The sequence below is a fragment of the Uranotaenia lowii genome, chromosome 2, assembly GCF_029784155.1.
Source record: "Uranotaenia lowii strain MFRU-FL chromosome 2, ASM2978415v1, whole genome shotgun sequence".
Lineage (NCBI taxonomy): Eukaryota > Metazoa > Arthropoda > Insecta > Diptera > Culicidae > Uranotaenia > Uranotaenia lowii.
In genome coordinates, this window is record NC_073692.1 from 311422829 (window position 1) to 311438581 (window position 15753).

The following is a 15753-nucleotide window of genomic DNA, read 5'->3' on the forward strand; positions in this document are numbered from 1 at the left end:
CTCATCAACAGGAAATCCAGGTTGTGTCTGCGAAATAAGATGTTAATCTACAAACAGGTATTCCGACCAGCGATAATGTATGCAGTTCCGATTTGGTCTAGCTGCTGCGCGACGAGGAAGAAGGCCATCCAGAGGATTCAGAACAAGGTTCTGAAAATGATTTTGCGGCTTCCACCTTGGCACAGCACCGAAGATCTTCATCGGATTGCGGGCATTGAATCGATCGAAGAGATGGCCAACAAAATCATCTCCAACTTCAGAGGCAAATCGATGCAGTCTTCCATCGCAGAGATTCGTTCTCTCTATAATTAGTTTTAATATAGGATAGTCTTAGTTTTTAGTAGTAAGTTTAAAAAAAAATTAAGATTTCGATTTTTCAAATTTCCTTTTGCCTTCCTTTGTTGAATTTTTTTGTCAATTTTATCGAGTTAATACCAGATTTCGACGTTTCATGCATTTTTAAGTTATTTGGCATCAAAATTAGAATTTCGATTTTTCCGCTATTTTTGGCCCCGCCTACCTTTGGTAATTTTTGAGGGTCGAAAAACCAAAACTTTGAGCGCTTTAAGGCACCCCTAAATGAAGTCCAATTGAGCTTTAATCTCGTAAACAGAAAAAATAAGTTTTTATGTAATGTGTTGAAATTTCAATAATGTGATACGGATTTTAAATTTCACTTTAAATATTGGAAACAGAAAAATTTGTCAAATAGTTATTCTAAATGTGACAAAAATTAATTTGAAAAAGTAAAATCAGAATGTAGATTAGGTAGTTGTTCAAAACACATCATCAGTAATTATTTAAAAAATCAGATGAGTTTTTAAGTTTCAACCAAGATCTCGAGTTACCAAAGCCCTTAACTTAAAAAAAACAAGACTTGAAAATGTCAATAAATTGAATCTCTATTGTATTGAAAACAATTTGAGTGTTATCAATTGGAAAATGATATGCTAAATTAAAGATGCTTCAGTAATAAAAATTTTAAATTAAATGTACATCAGAATCAAAAGTAGAAAAATTCAATTGGAAAAGTTTCAATTTGAATTTCTAATCTAAGCACATTGGAATGAAAACTCAATAAAGAATTTCAGTATGGCCGATTGGATCAATTTAAGCAACTTAAGAAGTTTTTTTTTATTCATTTTCACAAATTTCTTTAAGATCAGAAAATTAGAAATAATTTCTTATTATTCATACTCATACATATGCTTTAAAAGTGAGCATTCTAGTTTTCCCAGTTTAATAAATCAAATTCCCATTGATTTTGAATGTTTTTCTTTAAGTTACTTTTTTAACTTTCAATAATTCCCGGCATTTGCTTTGATATTGTCCGGATAAAATTCAGAAATGGTTTTTTTTTGTAAAATCTTTAAATCAATTTAAGTAAACATGAATTATAAACTCCTCACAAATAACGGTAAACTTTAAATTTAAAGCAATATATCCTACAATTGTGCACGACATTCGAACTTAATTTAAAAGGGAGATGTTTTTTTTTCTTAGTTCTACCTATTCTGTGCTGCAAGTCTTCATTCAAAAACTGATAATTGGGTACCGTAATTTGTTCAAATTTCGACAAAGCTAATAAAAAGTAATAAAAGTCGTCGCAAAAGCCTTAACATTGCTTGACTGTAGAGAAAATATTTCATATTAAAAACAAAATGCTTCATTCGCTGGGTACTCCCAAAATATATTCTTTAACAACAAATAAGAGAACTCGTAGACTCGTAGTATTATTTATTGTGGGTAGGCATTCAAGATTTTCCAGTCTTTTTTTTTGGCATACACGGGGTTTTAAAGTAAAGTGAACCAGTTAAGCAAATTACGGTCTGGCTGGTTGCCATAATATTGTAAAAAAAAGTCCGTATTCTAATGGATTTATACACAGGAAAGAAAATCCGAAACAAAAGTTGGGCTTAACTTTTTGAGCTTGGTGGTTTCTATAATACTTTCAAACCTCTTCGAATCCAAAAACAAACAAAAATAACAATAATAACAATAACAAAAATTTGACACAATCCGAACAATTTTCGGAAACTACTTAACCAATCACCGTTTTCCAGACCGGGAATAGTTTTTATAATACTTTCAAACCCTTCTTTATCCAAAAAGGAAGGTGGAGGGGTGGGTCTTCCAAACAAAAATTGAATAAAATTAAAACAATCTTCGGAAGATTTTTGTTAAAAATTTATAAACGTAAGTGTTTTGTCATGATGAGGTGATTTATTGAACTTAAAAAAAAAGTTTTAGCAAAATTTGATGATATATTGTATTGATAAACGCTTCTCATTTTAATGAATGAAGACTCTTATATTCAATAAATGTTACATACATTTAATTAAAATAGTATTTGTATTTTCAAAGTTTGGCACACTTATAGATTTTGTTAAAAATTGCATTTTTGTGTATACTTCTTCCGCTTCAAAAAGAAGCGTTTATTTTATTTGAAGGGTTTATTTATTGAATTTAAGATCCCTTTTTTCTTAAGGGTGGATTCATGAACCTACAAACCTTAAAGGTACGTTGAGACTCAAGACAATTTAGATACCCAGATGCCATGAAAAATAGTTCGCGATTGAATTATGTTGAAATTGAATTTAAAAAGGATTTTATTTCAATTATAATAATTTTAACGAACTAAATTTTTTCCATGGAAGGAGTAGTAAGCACACCAAGTCAGTTAGTGAATAAATAAATTCAGATTCATAATTTTTGATGTAAAATAATGCTTGAAAATAAAAATATCAGTCAGTTTTTGAGAACAAAAACAAATTCGAAATTCTCTTCTTTGTATTGAAATTCGAAATTCAAGTAGCAACTTTAAAAAAAAATCATTAAAATTGTAATGGGGTACCTTAGACTTTATTTTTTACAAGGGTAGTAGATTTATTTTTCACTAACGTGCGGTGCTTAGAATATTTAAAAAAAAAACCAAAATGATAGAATAAAAATAACCGTGTTTTTAACAGAATTAAAAATGAACCAAATCAATGGCATAAAAACACAAAAATGACAAAAATAAAGTACAAAATCAACTTAGTACAAAATGCCTCATAAAAATAAGAATGAAAAAGAGAAACAACGCCTGATCTCGAAGCTGGTCTGGTTCATATCTGTGATATAATGAAAGTGAGAGGATTTTAAAAATAACTTTTCCACTTCAGATACATGGAAAACAGGCCAACGGTCACCAAACGTTGAGAAAAAAATAATCGTGAACCAACTCTGGATTTCTACTGATCCGAAAAAAGTGTCATACCTACATACGAATTTCGAAAAAGGAAAATTCCAAAACATCCATACCAACAAGAAGATGTAACCGGGTGTGAAATTTATTTCTTGAATTCGATCACCTTGGGGGTAGAACGGCCTCAATCAATCCAATCGACCCGTTGCTCCACTACATGCATATGTATGTAGTTGACAACTGTCTTCCCAGCCACCGGTAGCACTTTGAAATGGGAAACGGTTTGAATTATAAATGAATCCTCGCTCGCCGCCGGTCGGAAGAATGCCACGTCCGTCGTTATCGATTTTATCATTGAAATTTCCTTTAAGTGGGTTGTATGTTTGACCACTTCAAGAAGTCTCACAAATCAAATAGTTTGACAAAATGCATTTCATCACTAGAGAAGCAATAAAACTTGTTCCTAGTTAGATCAATCTGTTGACGTTTAAAAAAATTGCTAGAATAAGCCGACGGTTTGGAAATTTAGCAATGCATTAACAAAAAGCAATTTAATTTTACTGATTAAAATCTTTGTGCCTGAAAGCAAAATTGGCAAACTTCGACTTTGTTCTTAAAATTCCTCAACTCTGACAGTTATTGACTGAAGATATCGATCTTGATGCAGTGATGAATGATGTGTGGAGCCATCTTCCGCTAGATTCCGATCGGATTGATGGACCAACTATTCTCAGAAATACTCAACTCAACCAACGGACTGCGTTTGACCCTGGTTGAAGTCATTCCCACGTGTTTTGAATCCAATCGCTTTGGAGTTTTGTTTTCTTCTTGGAGCGATGTTGTGAAACATCGCATTTACAGTCTCCCCCCTCAGACAGACAGATAGATAATCCACCCAATTTGGCATCCTTCGAAAAGTGTTAATTTCTGTTATGGAGCGTGACTTGGCGACTGCAAATGTTCGGACAGACAGACGCAGCACACGTTTCCAAATGAATGTAAATCCATCAGAAGGTAGTAGAAGCAAAAAAAAATCGCCATTAGACATGTCGTAAATATTGTAGATTGCAATCTTAACCACCTGGTCTTGAAGTCATTTGAGCTAAACCGAAAGAAAATATAGAGGAAGGGAGGAGGCTCAAAAACTTTGCGCAAACGGAATACACAATGACAAGCTCATTTGCGGAAAGATTAACTATCATTTCTCGATAAATGAGTGATGCAAAACGACGCGACGCGACGCCTAGCAGCGCCATTTACTTTCATTGATCGAATGATTTACCAGATTCTGTTGTGGGCCGATTGCGCCGGCCTATGTTGTTTGTAGAACTGACCTGTCCTTTGAAATTTCCCATTCATCATTCGGCGAGTGGGCTAGGCGAGGGTGTAAGGTACAAGAGAATTTTGTAAATCCATTTACACCGATGAACGCCGATGGTCGGCTGCGGCGTCGTCTGGCGTAATTTGGGTCAAAATCGAGCGTCGAAATCGCAAAACAAAAACAACCATCGTACAGGTACCTATCTACTAGAATTGCAACACGTTTCATTTGGTTTTTTATTGCTTGTTTTCACATACTTAAAGCATATTTGCACCGTTTAGCTAGGAATTGATGTTTGTTTTGAACACCACTTATAAGCAATTTTACTTATGTTTACCGGGGTAGGAAACAGGGCTTTGTTTTGATTGTTGCTTTCTGTACTGACCTTTGATGATACTGATTCAACAGATTTTATAAAGAACCTTCTCATTTTGATATACTAACATGAATCATTGGGCATATAGCTTTTATCGGATGCGGAACATAACAAAAAATAACTTTATTGAAACAATTAGCAAATCGTTTGTTGTCTATAAATAATAAACTTTCATTTATTGCTAAATTGAAACTGTGTTAAGCAAACGCTTCTGCGCCATATTGCATTGGGCTGCTTTTTGCTTCATAACATTAATCATGAGGCACGTTTACTTAATATTCATGATTTTTTTTTTGTTTCGGTTATAGTCGTTTACCATTTTTAAGGGATTCGCGACTTCATAATAACGCTCATGATTTTTTTTTCAATACCAAAAAAAAGCAATACAAAATGTTTAGATTTATTATCAAGCCATTCTAAGCAGATTCCACCAATAACAATTGACATTTTATAATTCGAAATGATTATTTTGGAATGTTAAACTTAGATTGCTTCTAAATCTTCGATATTATGTACGTCATTTACAAATGTACGAAGTTATGTTTGTGCTACTGTTCTTTTTGCACTGCACAATGGGGAAAAAGTGCACAAACCGCGAAGAAATTCAATGTCTTTCGTCCTACATTAACCAAATCTATGAAATTATACTTTCCTTTTGTGAAAATTTCCAGAGAATCGATTGGACATAGTTTCATACGCCGCACAAGCTTGCGAACGGAGATATAGTACCTTTTTAACCCTTAATTCCCCTATATTTTGTAAACATTCCAGAAAAACACTGTTTCGAGCCAGAGAATTTTGAACGAAAACAGACCTATCGTGTGTAATTTTTCTGAGGAATCAAATGCAGGCTGTTTTGGCCACCGCACGCTTCAGAAAATGGAGTTATGGCTGTTTTTACCTTCAATTCCCCTATATTTTTCAATTATTTCTGAAAAAAGCTTGTTCGAACTTGAAAATTTTGAACCAAATGGGTTGAATCTTGTGTGGTTTTTTCCAAGCAATCGAATGAAGGATGTTTGAGCCCCCGCACACTTCGAAAAATGGAGTTATGGCTGTTTTACCTTCAATTTCCTTCAATGTTTCAAATTGTTAAAAAAATGCATGTTCGGACTTGAAAATTTTGAACCTTTTGGAACGTATCTTGTGTGATTTTTTCCGAGAAATCTAATGAAGGCTGTTTGAGCCACCGCACGCTTCGGAAAATGGAGTTATGGCTGTTTTTACCCTCAATTCCCCTACATTTTTCAATGATTTCAGAAAAAAAGAATGTTTGGACTTGAAAATTTTGAACCAAATGGGTTGTATCCTATGTAATTTTCAAGGAATCCAACAAAGCATATGTGCGCCATCGCAAGGATTGGAAACAGAAGTTATGGCCGTTTTACCCTCAATTTCCCAACATTTTTCAAATTGTTAAGAAAAAGCATGTTCGAACTTGGAAATTTTGAACCAAACGAGACTTATCTTATGCAATTTTTTCCGAGGAATCCAATGGAGGCTGTTTGAACCACCGCACGCTTTGAAATATGGAATTATGGCTTTACCCTCATTGGATTTCTCGGAAAAAATCACATAGGATACAACCCATTTGGTTCAAAATTTTCAAGTCCGAACATGCTTTTTATCTGAAATTATTGAAAAATGTAGGGGAATTGAGGGTAAAAACAGCCATAACTCCATTTGCCGAAGCGTGCGGTGGCTCAAACAGCCTTTATTGGATTCCTCGGAAAAAATCACACAAGATATGTTAAAAAATGTTCAATATTTTCAAGTCCGAACATGCATTTTCTTAACAGTTTGAAAAATTGAGAGGAATTTAAGATAAAACAGCGATAACTTCATTGTTCGAAGTGTGCGGGGGCTCTAACAGCCTTCATTTGATTGCTTGGAAGAAATCACACAAGATTCAACCCATTTGGTTCAAAATTTTCAAGTTCGAACAAGCTTTTTTCAGAAATAATTGAAAAATATAGGGGAATTGAAGGTAAAAACAGCCATAAATCCATTTTCTGAAGCGTGCGGTGGCCAAAACAGCCTTTATTCAATACCTCAGAAAAGTTACACACGATAGGTCTGTTTTCGTTCAAAATTCTCTGGTTCGAAACAGTGTTTTTCTGGAATGTTTACAAAATATAGGGGAATTAAGGGTTAAAAAGGCACTATATCTCCGTTCGCAAGCTTGTGCGGCGTATGAAACTATGTCCAATCGATTCTTCGGAAATTTTCACAAAAGGAATGTATAATTTCATAGATTTGGGTCATGTAGGACAAAAGATATTGAATTTCTTCACGGTTTGTACACTTTATTCCCCATTGTGCACTGGTTTTGTAACTCTTTTAAATAAGGTTGCCAGAATTTTCTCAGCACGTGTCCAATCAATTTTATATAAAAACCTGGCTAAATCTGGGCATTTGTTTTCACTATTGACGACAAAAAATCCAGGCAAATTTCCAAAAATCTCTCAACAAAAATCAAGAAAGAAAAATAAAAAAAAAAACATTCTTCAATATTTATCGACAGCTTTTATAAGCGTATAAAGGTTGGTCAACGGAAAACGCGTGTAAATCGGTGAAATCGTTCATTTAAAAAATCAAATTAAATTTCTTTTTCAAGTTGAATTAGTATAAAATTCAGGAAAAATATTCAGCTAGGCTTCTGCTTTTCCAAATCCGAATTGCCGGGCCTTACGCTTAACCCCTGTCATCAGATTTTGTTCAGCCACTTTGTCCACCTTCTTCGCCGCAGAAAGCCAGTGTGCCTTGAACTGCTGCTCGTCCTTAGCAGTTTTTTTGGTCTTCTTTAGGTTCCACTTGACAATAGCCCAGTATTTCTCAATTGGGCGGAGCTCTGGCGTGTTGGGAGGGTTCTTGTCCTTGAGAACCACCTGCACGTTCTGGGCGGCGTACCACTCCATGGCCTTTTTACCGTAATGGCAAGATGCCAAATCCGGCCAAAACAGTACGGAACAACGGTGTTTCTTCAGGAAAGGCAGCAGACGTTTATTCAAACACTCATTCACGTAAATTTCTTGGTTGACAGTCCCGGAAGCTATGAAAACGCTGCTTTTCAAGCCACAGGTACAGATGGCTTGCCAAACCAGATATTTCTTTGCGAACTTTGACAGTTTCATGTGCTTGAAAATATCTGCTACCTTTCCCCTTCCTTTTGCCGTATAAAACTCCTGTCCCGGAAGCTGCTTGTAGTCGGCTTTGACGTAGGTTTCATCGTCCATTATCACGCAGTCAAACTTCGTCAGCATCGTCGTGTACAGCCTCCGGGATCGCGCGCTGGCCGTCGTATTTTGTTTATAATCGCGATTTGGAGTCACTACCTTCTTGTAAGTCGATAGTCCGGCTCGTTTTTTGGCTCGATGCACGGTTGTAGACGATACACCCAGCTTATTTGCGGCATCTCGGAGAGAGGGTTAGGGTTTCGCTTGAAACTATCGGCAACTTTCTTTGTCGTCTCAGCGGCTTCCGGTTTTCGATTTCCCCCCGATCCAGACTTCCTGGCTGTCGACAAACGTTCCCCAAACAATTTAATTACACGGAAAATAATAAAAAGGTAAAATTGTAAGCGCCAGATGACACTTCCAATGAGGTTTCATAGATTGTTCGCGTTATATGTAAATTTTGTTTATTTGTAGTATATCGCAGTGAGTGTCATTTGTATGTAAAGTTTTCTCTCCCAAAAGCAGTCCCCAGATGATTAAGCCCCCTGCTGTCAGACACATACACCGACCAAGCTTAGGAACTTGACCACCAGATGGCCGTCAGCTGAACCCGTTGGTAGCAGATAGCTAACGATGGTAACGATGTCGACAAAACTCTACTCGAAAAGCAAAAGCGCCGAGGCGAGGGCAACGACCTGAATGATAGGTGAAGGTCGGTCAAAGAACACTGGCTGATCCTCGTCCACTCTTCCAAAACCCACCAAAGCACGAACATTACCTTGTGACTAAAAACCAAGAAAAAAGTCAACCATAGTCGAAACTGTGAGAAGAGTATTGGAAAAGGTGTGAGTAAGGACATTAGGTAAGCCACACACCAAAAATTTTTCAAAATTACATGAGCCAGAAACGCTTCAACACCTAATTTTCAAAGATCTAAAATCAGAAACGCCATAAATTTACATCAATTTCAACTTAAACAATACACTCACACAACGCACTCCATCAATTCATGAAATTACGCATACCATAAAAATCAAAAATTACTTTTGCTTTACATCGTTGCATAATTACCGTGAAATATGGAATAATGTTTTGTTAATTATTTAATGGCACATTAAAAAATCAAGTGCGTCTGGCATCCCAGCCGGCATAGTAAAAAGAAACGTCAAAGTGAGCGTGCGGCGGCTTTGTTTTGATATGTTCTTTGTTTTGTGCGAATTTGTGTTTCAAGAAAATCCGATGAACGACTTTGTTATGGTCGCGGCACCCGGGAAGGTGTTTCCGTTTTCTCGTGTCGACTGAAAACCGTGGATTCGGTTGTCAACAAAAGTGTCTCTCTGATGACATGCAGCAGTGAAAAACCGAGATGCTTTCAGCAACATCAATCCGGCCCGAAAGTTGTGAGTGCGGCGATTCAAGCCGGATTGTCCGGTGACATGTACGAGTTCTGCCAGCTGATGATCGATGGATCTGTGGTGCAACACAAAAATCGTTTATTTTTGCAATACCGACCGGATGGTGATGGTGAGTTCCCAGAAGAACGGGGAACATTTCCCCTGTATCATGAATCTGTGGAACATCGGCGCTAGTTGATAGAAATTTTCGTTTTTTTTTTGCTAGAACAAAAAAAAGATGCTCAACTTTCCTTTTCTTGTCTGAATTCTTCCTATAGACGGAGACCTTGAAGCGCTTTAAATAATGGGCAACAGAATGCGTGGATACGGTCCCCGGACACCAGCAACATCGTATCCGAACTGATGGCGATGGTACGCGTAAGTTTATTTTTTATTTTTTTATCTACCACCAGAAAAGTAACTTCTGCGTTTTATTTCATTTGTCCTTCGCGTCAAAAACAATATCAACTGCCTAATCCCGTCATCTAAACGAAACATTAGTTGCTCTGGTATGCGAAGTTAACAACCGGACTTCGATCTACACATGAGGCCCAGCAACATGAGCAATCGACCTAAGGTATCAAACAGGAACCAGAAGGAACCGGAACCATTTTCCTTATGTGGCGATATCACACATTGCAAGAAGTACGCATGCTGCATCTCCTATCGGTCTGCCACCAGCTTATATTTGCCCGTAGGAAGCGGATCGAAACTTATGCTGAAGGTATAGTCTGTCAATTTGTTTATGTAACGCGGTAAATCAATCAAATCTGTTTTTATTTTGCAGGAGTTTTAAGAACCCGTTATCTATTGAAAGTACCACTAAGACTGGCTATGGCTGTATTGAAATCTAGTCACGATTTATGCCGTTGATTTGTAGCATGATGTGATTGTGCAGGTTTTCTTCCAATTCGGACATGAAGTGCAAAACAGAAGGGGTGCAAAATGCATTCGATGAGCGATGATGACCAGAATCTCCGACATGAAGATCATCTGTAACTGTAACGGTCGCAAGTCATCACTAGTAGAATATTTTAAGGTAATTAAGAAGCTTTCTTTCAGAAAGATCACTCTTCTTTGTATTTCAAAAAATAGAACTTAGGATTGTTTTAAAAATCATTATTTTGATTAACACAAACCTCATCTATGATCGGACATTGCCGGACAACATTGATTTCTGGAAAACGCATCATCTTTTTGCGGGATTTTCATCCTATGAGATGATCCTATGAGATTATCGTAAAATCCGTGATTTGAGTCATTTATTCAAGTTGTTGTGTCCGGCCATAGACGACACTTTTGGAGTTGAGTGAGAACTAACAAAAAATGATTTACGATACCACGTGAACATCATGTAAATTAATTTTGTTCTATATACTGTGATCATAATATTTTAAAAGACATACTGACTAAAAGACGTGGACAACTTAAGATTAACATTTAACAGTACCAAGATCGGAATCGAACCCGTGCCATCAGTGGACCAGCGATTACCGTCTTTAAACGCTACCCACTAGACCACCGAGACGATACTCTTCAAATCAGTAGGATATTTACAAAAATATATATTTTTGACGTTATTGTTGAAAAACCTTAAGTGTCCGGTATCAACTACCCCCTAAAATTTTTAATTTTATTTTTTTAAAGAATTATATATTTCCGCCTTTGTGTAGACAATGTCGTTCGGCTGACATGTAATTTTCTCGATAGCTATAGATTATCTTTCTAACAAATTCAAAAAAAAAAACAATTGGATACCAGAAATAATGCTCAAGAAAACATCGTAATTCAATAAAATGCGTTTACTCTGTATTGTTACAGTAAATTTGCTGTCATGCTTAATGATTTATTTTTGCTGTGTTCTGTGAACGTAGGTTGATTGTAATCTTATGTGTTTTGATAATAAAAGAATACCTTATGTATATAATTATAGAAATGTTTGCCTTTCAAATTAATTCCGAAACCCCTTAAATATCGTCCAAAGTTTGTTCGGCGCATTGTTATAGCTGGTACGATCTAATTTTATGTAAAATACGATGCTTTGCTTTTGTGCATCAAATTTGATTTAAGTTTACATCATCGATGATGTAATATTGTGTCAAATTGCATGTCTTCAAAAATTTATGTCTTCGATAATTTATGACTCGAAGCGTTTACGTCTTTTCTAAGAACTAATTTTAGGTCAAAAGTGATGCTTCAGTTTTGTGCATCCAATTTGACATAAATTTACACCAAAAAATTAATAGTGTGCAGTGGACCGCCAAAGACCCTTGCCGAAATACCCGCTCATCCTTGTTTGTCCTCACATTAGGACCCCTTTGGCTTAGGCTAAAAGCCTTTGTTTCCGGCGTCGTCGTTAGGCCAGCCATTGTTTTTGGTACCCATCGCTAGGCCGCATTGGTGCACCGACGGAAGCCATCTTGTTCCGAGGAGAAGGTAGCCTGGAACGTCCTGTCGGGGTTCCCACGACGGAAGCCCCCTTGTGCTGGAACGCAACCCCTCCAGGAACAACTATCGAGGTCGCCATCAGTCCTCGAGGTTTCGTCAGCAGCAGTAAGGGCAAGGTCCCTAACAGGTTAGCTTAGTTAAGGAAATGGGGGGCAAGCAGTGTTAAGTCTGGCAATATACGTGTACACATAGAGAAGCATAAATTTTGGGAGTTTTCTTTCATTCGACTGATATTCCCTGCGATTTGTTTTTGTGGATAAGCGTGCCGCCCTGAGGCCCAAAAAAAAGGGAGTCTTTGAGACGCCGGCGGAAGTGGTAAGACGGATCTTACAAAATTTACCGAGATAACAAGGTAAACGCTCGTGAAAGCCAAAAAGGTAACTTCTAATCTCTTCGAGGTGAAACTCACCTCACAGCTAGGTAAAATTTACCTGAATCGAAGTTGGAAAAAAGGTATAATTCACAGAGAAAAAAGGTGAATCCAAAAAAGGTAAATCTTACCTCGTAGCGAGGTGAAGTTCACCTGAATTGAGCTGGATAAAAAAGTATAATTCACCTAGAAAAAAAGGTAAATCCAAATAAGGTAAAACTTACCTCGTAGTGAGGTGGAGTTGACCAGGATTGAGCTAAACAAAACGGTACAATTCATTTCGAAAAAAATAACTATTTGACGAATCCGTTTTTTGAGGTTAAGCCACAACTGTTTTGTAGTTCAGAAGGGAAGTTTTGCTTCGTGCCCAATATGAGAAAATCGGAATAGAATGGTAAGTTTTTTCTTAGATATCATTTAGTAGTGCTGATTCTCGTCATAATACTTTGCTTATGTTTCAGATCGGCCCAGCTTCGAGGTGTATTCCACGTCATCCTCCAGATATCATTCCGGCCGCGCCTCACTGGATTTGTCGAACGGAGAAGGGCATGAAAGTGTTAACGCAGTGCAGGAGGATCCAGTGGCCATTATGGCGCAGAAGAACGCGAAGCCGATTGCCACGAGCCTGGCAAAAAAGGACTTAACCTCAATAATTTTTTCAAACATGATGATACATTTCGAAAATAAATATTAGGTAAATATCCCTATTTATTTCAAATAAATAAACATTTATGAATGAATTTTGTTTTTATTCTTATTGAAGAAACCAATCAAACCAACTAGCATTTACCTTTTATATCAATGAATGGGAAAACGGTATTTTTTACTATTTCGCTAGGTGAATGCGAAAAAGGTAAAATTTACCTTTTTGCTAGGTGAATTGAAAAAGGTAAAATCTACTTTTTTGCTAGGTGAATGAAAAAAGGTAAAATTTACCTCGAAAGAGGAGTGGAAAAAAAATCATCTCGCAAAAAGGTAAATTTTTCCCTTTTTTTTATTTTCTGTGTACATTTGTAACGGTTGATTTGGCAACTTTTAGCGATTTTGTCAGCTTTGCGTGCGAGTAGCTCGGATTTTCGCGATGCGCCAGCAAAATTTTGATACGCTGCTCTTCTTCCTTGGACGGCATTTTGACAACTGAAGAGTGAATTCCAAAATCAAAATAGGAGCAACATTCTACACACACACACACCTTCAAAATGAGGGGTGTTCAGGTTTTTTAAATGCAAAATTGAAAGAAATACGTCGAGTTGATATTGACCAAATTTTTACCGTATCACTCTTTATCATCATCGTATTCAAAATTTACAATTCTTTTCGAATATTCAAACTTCTAAATAAGCTTTCAAAAAATCACCCGAAAGAGCTCCCAAGTAAAATTTTTCTTATAAAGGGATAGAAAGAAGTGATTTTTTTTGTTTTCGGCGCAAAGCTCGAAACGCCAATTTATTGTGCGAATATTATGCCAATTATGTGCAAATAGTTTTAAGCCATAATCTGTGAACTTTGAAATGGGGCACGTAAGATCAGAAGATTTTTTTTCACTGGAATCCTTCTTTATGAATTAACCCCGTAAAACGATTTTGCAATTTAGTATCTTCATTCAATGCAAAAACATATATTTCTATACTTTTTTTTAATCGAATTGAAACTGAAACTTCGAACCCATACATGATTCGGAAAAAATCTTTTTCTTAAAAAAATATTTTATGAAGACTTGCACCTCAATTATGATATCCGGTTTGTAATTTCACCATTTCCATATGCTAAATTGAAAAAAAAACACAGCAAAAAAAACTTTTTTTTAATTTCTAGATTTGAATCAAAATTAAAAAGGATTTATCTAAATGTGCGTATTTTTTTTTATCAAGTTCTGATTTTCGACAATTTTACATTGAAATTTCCCTTATTAATTTTTTAAATTTCCATTCTTAATAGTAAAAAACAACGCTACATTATCAGCATATACACGCTGTCGTTTCGTGACTTGATTCGTTGGAAATAAACCGATTATAGATTTATAAATTGATTAACGTTAAAGTTTCACTCATCTCTGATTAAACGCCTCGCCAAATCGAGGCTCTATACAACAATCATGGCCCCAATTGAGCCGTTATAAATCTTCGAAATGTGCGGTTATTAGGTACATAGTTGTTTCTGCTGCAATAACCGCATTCTGCTAGTTTCTGTGATTTACAGCAAGCAACAGCTTACAAAACTGGCTCCTCGATTGCTCTCGAAAAATGACATCAGTCCACTAATAGCTACTGGATGTACCTACTACACTACTCTGATTCTCAAGCCGCTAGCTATATTTAGCACGCGCCTTCTTGGGGATTGATCACACACAGTAGGTACTTGACTATATTAGATGGTTGGCTGGCTGGCTGCTGATTTGAGGCTTAACAGTCCTAGCTTGAGTTAACCATTTGCTCTCTGATCACAGTCCACTGGACCCAACGATTAAATCCACTTCCACTCGGTTGGCCGTTTTGTTGCCCGAATCGAACTGTGATAGAGAGCAAAAATATTATAGATGGATGGAAACTTCACGCCTGAGAGCACAATCACTTGTTGTTGGTGGTTAGCGATATATGAAAAATGCTTTCAAATGCCGCCGCCTAGACTAGTTAGTTAGCTGGCAAAACATTGCGCACTGACCAAACTGCCGAAGAAACCAATTATAGTTGCTAGCTTCATATCACATACTTCATTCAGTGTGTGCAGCACCTGCCTGCCAAACTTCATTCGGTCAGCCAGTCAGCAAAATTCCACACCCTCCCAGGTCCCCTTTTGATTTTTCCTGCGGCGTCGTCGAAAAAGCAACTTCGAGATTTGGCGTTTCAACACAACAACCTGATTCGGTTCAAGTTAGAGCACTTTCATTCATATTTGCGTCGTTGAAAATGGCCAAACGAAAACGAAAAACACCCAATAAAGTTTCACAAATCATCCCAAACACCGGTCAGACCTCAACGGAATTCCAACCCTTCGCAGGTATCACACATCCAATCGTTTGCTTCCGCCTAATCAGGGATTCATCCATAACGCGGTCACCTTAAACACATGTAACTTATCATTAGGTTACCCGGATGGGCACCCGTCGTCGTAATACGCACTTGTCAAAGCCGATGGATTATTATTATCGGGCGTGAGGCGGTCCCCAACAAATTGATTGAACCTCAACGAACGGAAGAAACGGACAACCGACTGCGGATAACAACGATAATAACAATGTAGAGCTCCCGCACCGCGCCACCCAATCGAATGGCCAGTCTCGCGATCACTACACGGCTCGCTGGCGGGCGGCTCCCTGTAGTGTGGTTCAAAAAACGCTCTCAGCGCTTCGCTCCCGGCATTGGCGACGACGAGGCGAATCGCGGCTCCACCGACCGACACACGCCGATATGGGTTTGTAATACAGGGTGTTGCGAGTTTTTGGAAACCCCATGTCGTTAACAGAATTGAAATCACACAAAAA

The 15753-nt window shown here is 37.1% G+C and overlaps 1 protein-coding gene across 6 annotated transcripts in view; it reads right to left on the reverse strand.

The window, feature by feature from the left end:
- Nucleotides 1–15753, reverse strand: part of LOC129750112 (NAD kinase-like) — a 181797-nt gene that overhangs the window by 68864 nt on the left and 97180 nt on the right. Inside the window, exon 1 of one of the 6 annotated variants that reach the window (XM_055745336.1) lies at nucleotides 15392–15549. The exons of 1 other annotated variant lie outside the window; for it this stretch is intronic. The gene's annotated coding sequence lies outside the window, so the exon portion shown is untranslated. Of the gene's footprint in view, nucleotides 1–14981; nucleotides 15206–15243; nucleotides 15550–15753 lie in introns of those variants that run through there. 4 more of the 6 variants (XM_055745338.1, XM_055745337.1, XM_055745334.1 and 1 more) reach the window with 4 other exon arrangements.